Genomic DNA, 7794 nt, shown 5'->3' with positions numbered 1-7794 from the left:
TTGAGAACTAATGAAAATCCCTCCCCCCCTCCCCTACCTTAGAGGACACCTATGTGAGCAAAAATTAGACAGAGAGCATTTAATGCAAGGTAATCAGAAGCTGAAGATGAGTCAATCTAATAAATGCGGACACTGACGCAGCAATGTTGCATTTAATGTAATCTTCTCTGTGCCAGCTGGTGGTTCCACATTAGAAGAAAACGAAACAATTAGCTGAGTCCCTGATCCAGTGATGGGGTTCAGACTGTTTGCATAGTCAGGCACATTGCTGCTGGTGAGAACTACACCAGTGCCCTTGTCAATAAGCACATCACCAGGTGATCCAATAACAACACTACTCCTATTCTCCCATCTGATTCATGCAGCATTCCTGCCCCCACCCTCCACCCCACAACTAAACCATGTTGATCTCAGCTAGAACTCATCCTTTCTCCATATGTTACAACTGCTAATCAAAAACACATTTAATTTCTTCACTTACTGACATAGTGCAAGGGCATCAGACTGCCATAGTACTTATTATTGCACCATTATTTGTGTTATTACCATTATTGCACCATTATTGCATGCTTTTCCTGTTGCTGCCAAATCAAGAGATTTCTCTCCTTCTTCTCCTGATCTGTCAGTTTGTGTTTAAAGTCATTTCTCCACACAATCAATATATTTTTTTCAAGTTTAGTTATACTTCTTGTATGAAACAAAAACTGCAAACCTAAGACTTGTGGGGCCAGTAGTGGATTTGGTTGGAGCTGTGGGGTTTGTTTGTTTTTTTCAATAATCAATAAGAAACACTGTTTATAGTATTTAAAGGGAAAAGGAAAACCAGTGGTAGGTCTAGGTTACAAAACAGAATAAGAAGTTCCATTTTCTTCCATGAAAACAATTGCTAAAAGTAAAAAATAGACACTGGGAACTTAGACATGTTGCTGAACAAGTTTTCAGACTTGAGTGCTCAAACCCCATATCTGGATGTTGAAATAGGCACTTGTATACTGAAATATTGGTTTTTGGACCTCAAAACACAGTAAAGGAAACAGCCAAAGTAAATCAGTAATTTCTATATTCTTATTTAGTCTCTGTAGTGACTTATAGAGCACTTGCAGAAGGCTTATTACACACAAGATGTTCTTCCTTGTTTCCAGCTGCTAAGGTGCATTGAATGACAGATGAATAATCAGATATTTTTCCAATATTACCGCTTACTACAGTTACCAACTAAGGTAGTTGCCACAGATGGCTAATGGGAGTGATGGTGGTCTGCACAACTGCAGAAGCAAGGATAGGTGGGTCCACAGAATACAGAGTCTATTTGAATATTGTCTGTCATGTTAAAAAAAGCTTGAAAAGCCTTGCTCCAAATATTGACTGAAATATTGTACATGGCAGTTTTTAAAGAGCATCATTTTGCAAAGCTCTACTACTGCAGAGATTACTTTCCCCTTCAAGAGTCAAGGGCATTTGCAATTCTGATCAACCCTATTACAGCCAAGTTACTGTACATATAAAATTATTAATTCATGATGCATATTCTAGACTTACTTAAGGAGTGGCTGAATCTGCACCACATGAATAGGTTGTCTAGTGATGCAGCTGGCAGATATCATTTGAGCTGAGCACAAGACAATAATTCTGTTTGATGAAAACTTTCAAACTATCAAAATATATTTTCAAATCTTTCCATCAGGACAAGCAGTTCTACAAAAGCAGAACTGCATCAAAATATCAATTTCTGACAAACACCTCAGCTTTTAATTACATTAAGAGACACTATGCAAGGGACATGAAAAGGCAATAAAAATGGGAAAAGGCAATAACAAGTAAAAGGAAGACCAAAGAAACCATAGGTCATTTACAGAACACACAAGCAATCTAGATACAGATCATGCAGAGAGGGCTGAAATATGTCATGCCTTTTTTACTTCCATCTTCACAACTACCAGATGACAAGTGCAGTTGGCAGAAAAGATAGGGAAGGTCTAAAGTCTAAAGTAGTAGAAAAACAAGTTACAGATTACTCAGAGAAGCTAGATGCTTCCAAAGTAGCAGGGCCAGATAATATGAACTTTAGAGTACTGAAAGAATTGGCTGAAGTAATTCCAAAGCCCATAACTATCCATTTTGAGAATCCATGGAGGTGAGATGAGGTCCTGGATGATTGGAAAAGGGCAAATATAGTGTCCATCTTTAAAAAAGAGAAGAAGGAGGATCCTGAGAATTAAAAAGCAGTCAGCCAGATCTCGATACCTGAAATTCATGGAGCATGTCCTCAAGGAATCTGTTGTGAAGCACACAATCTACTATGGAACAGCCAGCATGAATTCACCAAAAGTAAGTCATGCCTGACCAACCTGATTTCCTTCTATAATAAGGTGATGGACTCTGGGTATGGGGCTAGAGCAGTGGATGTGATATACCTTGATTTTAGCAAGGCATTTGACAGTCTCCCACAAATTCTTATTAACATACTAAGAAATATGGACTAGATGAAGGTACTGTAAGGTGGATACAAAACTGGTTTGATCATCATGCTCAATAAGTAGGGACCTATTGAATTCAGGGGCAGCTGCCACCTGATTTTGCAGGCAGAACACAGGGTCTAGCATCCATTTCATGCGTAGAAGAAAGCATCCCCTCCCATGCCTCTGATTGGCGGAGGGGCCCCAGTGGCCCCACCCCTTGCTGCTGATTGGCTGTGAGGGCTGCCTATCATGTCGCCCCACCCCTTCCTGCCAGTTGGAGGAGAGGAGCAGGGCCACGTGACAGGCAGCCCTTGTAGCCAATCAATGGCAAGGGGCAGGAACAGCAGCCATCTTGCTGATAGTCCTTTGAGCAGGCAGATCCCCTTCCCCACTTCCCTACCCCAGCAGGCTGCTGCAGTGCCCTAAATACTCCTGGCTCAGAAGCTGGCATTTTATTTTCAGTAATTTTTTTTTTCCATAGATTTTGCAGGCTTTGCTGGATTTCATGGGCAATGCTAGATTTTGTGAAATTGCAATTTTGGTAGGTCTCTACTAATAAGTAATCCTTGGCTCAATGTGTAGTTAAAAGAAGGTATCAAGCAACAGTATAACTAGAGCAAGGCAACAGGAGCACCAGTCCTGGGCACTGACTAGGAGGGGATGCTAGAATCATGCCCTCCCCCCCGCCCCCCCCCTCCAAAGAGTCTGTGCCATAGTGGGAGCATCGCTGTGCTTCTCCTAGCTGGTCACAGGAGGCAGGCACAGGGAGTCAGGCAGGGCAGTGCTACGCCAAGCAGTGCATTTTGTGAGCTGGGGGCAAGTGGAGCAAACAGAATGCTGCTTTCCTCCACCCCTCCCTGGGAAGTCTTTGTTGAGCAGGCTGCATGCCTGATATGTATGTATTGTGGGGAGGGAGTAAACAAGGCACAAGTGTTGGCTCCCAGGGAGTTTAACCACAGAGCTGCAGCCGCCTGAGTGAAGCTGATGCTGTTATAGACGCAGCAGCAGCCCAGGAAGGTGTAAGCTCCCTTTCCTTATCCACTTCCACAGTGGTCAGCATGCCCCACACCCCTCCCCTCTCCTCCCAGAACCACCTTGGGTCTTCAATAAGCTCATTCTGCTTCTGCTTCAATAAGCTCACTCTGCTTCTGCTTCAAATGGGATTCCCTAGGGGTCTGTCGTGGGTCTAGAACCGTTCATTAATAATTTAGATGATGGGATTTAGCACACGCTTAGCCAATTTGTAGATGGCACCCAGTTGGGTAGAGTTGCAGACACCCTAGAGGGCAGAGCTAGGATGCAGAATGACCTAGATAGACTGGAAAAATAGTTCAGATTCAACTGGATGTGATTCAACACAGTCAAGTGAAAACTCCTGCACTTCAGATGGAATAACTGCATGTACAACTACAGACCAGAAAATGAACTAGGCTACAGTACTGTAAAGAAGCACCTGGGGGTTATAGGACTGTTACTTGCAAATAAAGGAGACTGATTCTTCTACTCTATTCAGCACCGGTGAGGACTCACCTGGAGTACTGTGTCCAGTTTTGGAACCTACACTTCAAGAAGCATGTAGACACTTTGGCGAGGGTCCAGTGCAGAACAACAAAAATGATCAGAAGCCTGGAAGCACGACTTATGAGGAAAGGCTGAAAGAACTAAGGTTATTATTCTGGAAAAGAGACTAGTCTGAAGAAAACTGAGAGGGATAATAGATTTTGATAACAGTCTTCAAATACCTGAAGGGTAATTATAGAGAGGATGGAGATGTGCTTTTCTTTGTGGCTGTAGGAGGAAAGGACTAGGAGCAAGGGCCTCAAACTACAGCAGAAGAAATTAGAGATTAGGAGAAACTTTCTGACTATGAGGGTGGTCAACCATTGGAACAGACTACCTATAGAAGTTGTGGAATCTCCATCCCTGGAAACTTTTAAGTGCCAGCTAGGCTGGGATGATTTAATCAGAGATGATCCTGCCTTGAGCAAGGGGCTAGAACAGATGACCTTGTGCTGTCTGTTCCAGTCCTACTTTCCTATGAAAACTTGGGTGGTTAGGGTATTGGAATATGGTATGGATTATAAATTACAGTGCTTGCTATTTGCTCTACCTGATTAGGAACATCATTTTTTATCTCATGTCCCTCTGGATCTAAGAGAAATTCTTGCATTTCCAAAACTAAGAGAAAAAGGCCTTGAGCCTTTGCTTCCTATATGCCAGGACAGTGCTGAAATCATCAGGTGTACAGCATGAAATAGTTTACTCTCCTTTCCCCTTTACAAATGAAAACTTTACCAAAATCAACATATGTCCACAAAATGTTCTGACAAGCTCTAGCTGCAATGCTGATGCATGTAAGTTATACCATTCAATGTACAGGGGTGTAGATGTACGTGTTGGTCTAAGGATGTAGGGAGACAAGGTTCTTTGGGTAAATCTGATATCTTTTATTAGACCAACTAAATAGTTGGAAAAAATTTTCTTAGCAAGCTTTTGGATTTAAAAACCCTTTGTCAAGCTGAGGAAGCATCTGTAGTTGGTGTGTACTCTTCTTGGATGGAATGAATAGTAAAGAAGCTAGAGGCTGATATGCATGCAAGAAAGCCAGTCACTGAAGATGTCTTGCAATGTATGCACCAGACATATTATGCCTCAAGTACCAAAATTACCAAAAAAAGCAAAAATTGCAATGGCAGTTTGCTTCACTAGAATACCCACATCTTTGGAACATTAATTAAAACTTTCAATTCATTTCACATGGATCCAGACAACCAGCAGATAAATACCAGCTTTCTGTGATTTGATGACCTAGAAATGAAAAACTGCCAGTACCCATTTCCCAAGCCAACTAGTCCCACAAGACTAATCGTATGATTTATTTAATTAAATTTTAAAAAAGAGAGTCTACATTTCTTAAACCTATTGTATAAGTTACTCAGGTGTGATCACTATGATTTACAGCAGGAGTGGGCAATTATTTTGGGCAGAGGGCCGCTTACTGAGTTTTGGCAAGCCATCGAGGGCCACATGATAGGCAGATAAATATTAATTTTCTACTATTTTTAGGGGCCCTGCAGGCCAGATAGAATGGTCTGGTGGGCTGCATCCAGCCCCTGAACCACATTGCAAGTGCCAGACAGCTTCTCAGGCATTTAGCAAAGACTCTAAAGTCCAAATTGTAGCAACCATCTTTAACTAATGAGAGATGCCTAACTGAAATTCAATTAATAAATCTTATTATTGCATTCACCACTATCAAAAAGAACCTGGACAAATAGCAAAAAGGATTGAAATTCTTCCGTAACTTCCTATAAAATTCTGTGAAAATTGGGAATATTGAAAAAATAACTCAGTAGCATAGAGGGGAAGGGAGAGAAGGCTGCAAGTAATACTGGAAAATCAGTCTTGCTTGACAGTATTTAAATTGAATCTCTGTGAGCACTACCCACAATTTGCAGGGAAAGTTGAAGCTATTAAAAAGTCTATGCACAAGATTAAAATTTAGAATGCTATTTTAATAATATAGAATTCTACTAAATTTCAGAGGGCTGTCATTTTTTAGCTCAACCAGTTTTAAAACAGTTGACAGATTATATAGAACTCAGAGTAATTGCCATTGTAATTTCCCTCTTTTATAGCTCTGTCACCAAAGACAGAAGTGGGAAAGGGATATTAATTGATGGGCAAGAAAGGAACTGATACTCTTAAAAATGTGTAAACTCTTCTATTGGACAGGCTCCATAAATACTATTGCTCCTTATTCACTTAATCATTTGATGCATAGGGCAAAGGCATCCTTTGGCTGAGATTAGCACAATTAAAGCAAACATTAGTTTTACAGGTCAAGGGCTGTCTAATAAACTCAGTGATGACTCTGGAACACTGTGAAAATACTCTGAAATCTTTTGGACCTACATTGTCAAAAGTGACTGGTGATTTTGGGTGCCCAAACAGGACCCTTGCCAGGGTCTCAATTTCAGATCACTCCATGTATCCCACCCTCCATAAATGAAGCCACTTTAGAATGACTCTATCTGGACACCTAAATACCGTAACCAGATTCTCAACCAGGTGCCAAGCCACTCTGGACTGCTGCCAGATCTTTTGAAGGGTGCCACGAGATGTGAGGAGATAAGTAAGGCTTTGCGAGAGAAGCAACTAAACTAAGCAGATACGTGCAGGCTCAGGCTTTTCCTGCCTGGATGATTCCCTCATTCCCAGTGCCAAGCCCCTCTGTAAGGAAGCAAGCACTGTAATCTATAAAATTATGTTTGAAACCAGATGCCATTCACTTCACAGAACTTAAGGAGTGTTGCATCAAGTCAAATGAGGGGTTCCTCAAGTCCAGAAAGGTTGAGAACCATTGGCCTAAACACTTCAATTTGTTTTCAATCCAGGGGTGTATTGGACAATTCACATTCCTAAAACAACATGCAAAGCTTTGGTTGGGCATCCTAGAAGGAAACTAGTAAACTAAGGTAATCAAAGAGAATAAAATTGATTTATTTTTGAATTTTCACAGAAGTTAAGGTCTCTGTGTGAAGGAATTCTTGTTAAAACCAGCTGACATCTGAAAAATCTTGCTGCTCTTTGTAATAATGAAGGACCTATATATCTCAGCTAAGGGTCAGGACCCCCAGGTGTTGGAAGCTGTATACCTACCAAAGAAAAAAAAGGTCCCTGCCCCTGAAAGTTTGCAATCTTAACACAATGGGTGGCAATAGACAGATTGAAGAGGAAGCTAAGGTAAATGACAGAAATATATGGGGAGATTTGGACTGAAACTGATCTGTGGTTGACTCTTGGCAACCCATCAAACACATTTTATATTTCTGAACTGTAACTGGAAAAATGTAAAGATAAGACTTATCTTGCAATTTGAATTCCAGTCGAAGCCAAACACCCCAGCTATGCAAATGAACTGAAAGTAAATTTAGCACAGATAGAACTAAGTACATAGAAACACATTTTACAGCAAATATAAACTGTTATTTTATATGGCAAATAGAGTTTATTTATTTCCTCTCAAACTTAATATTGTTTTCCTAAAATAAAAAATAAAAATAAAACCACCAAAAATATGATACCTCAGTAACCTAAAACAAAAGAATATGGATCTCTTGTGGAGAAATTCATGTTCCTTTAAATACTGTAAATATTGTAAATACTGTAACTATACCTGTGGACATTGCTGCATGTCAAAAGATATCATCAGAACAGAAAGGTAACTTCCAAAGCCACTCATCATGTCTGTAACAAATCTTTGTTTTAAGATTGACCATGTTTATTATGAAATGCATGCAAGCGACAGTGAGTCTATCTCCTGGCACTTTTA

At 40.5% G+C, this 7794-nt stretch overlaps 1 long non-coding RNA gene across 2 annotated transcripts in view; it reads left to right on the top strand.

The window, feature by feature from the left end:
- The first annotated feature begins 2134 nt into the window (after positions 1-2134).
- The window catches only part of LOC112548742, a 49558-nt gene continuing 43898 nt past the window's right edge, over positions 2135-7794 (top strand). For both annotated transcript variants that reach the window (XR_003092348.1, XR_003092349.1), the window contains exon 1: positions 2135-2328. This is a non-coding gene — a long non-coding RNA (uncharacterized LOC112548742). The remainder of the gene's footprint in view (positions 2329-7794) is intronic.

Source organism: Alligator sinensis, unplaced genomic scaffold (assembly GCF_000455745.1).
Source record: "Alligator sinensis unplaced genomic scaffold, ASM45574v1 scaffold1863_2, whole genome shotgun sequence".
Taxonomy (NCBI): Eukaryota; Metazoa; Chordata; order Crocodylia; family Alligatoridae; genus Alligator; species Alligator sinensis.
This window is presented reverse-complemented; position numbering and strand designations above follow the sequence as displayed.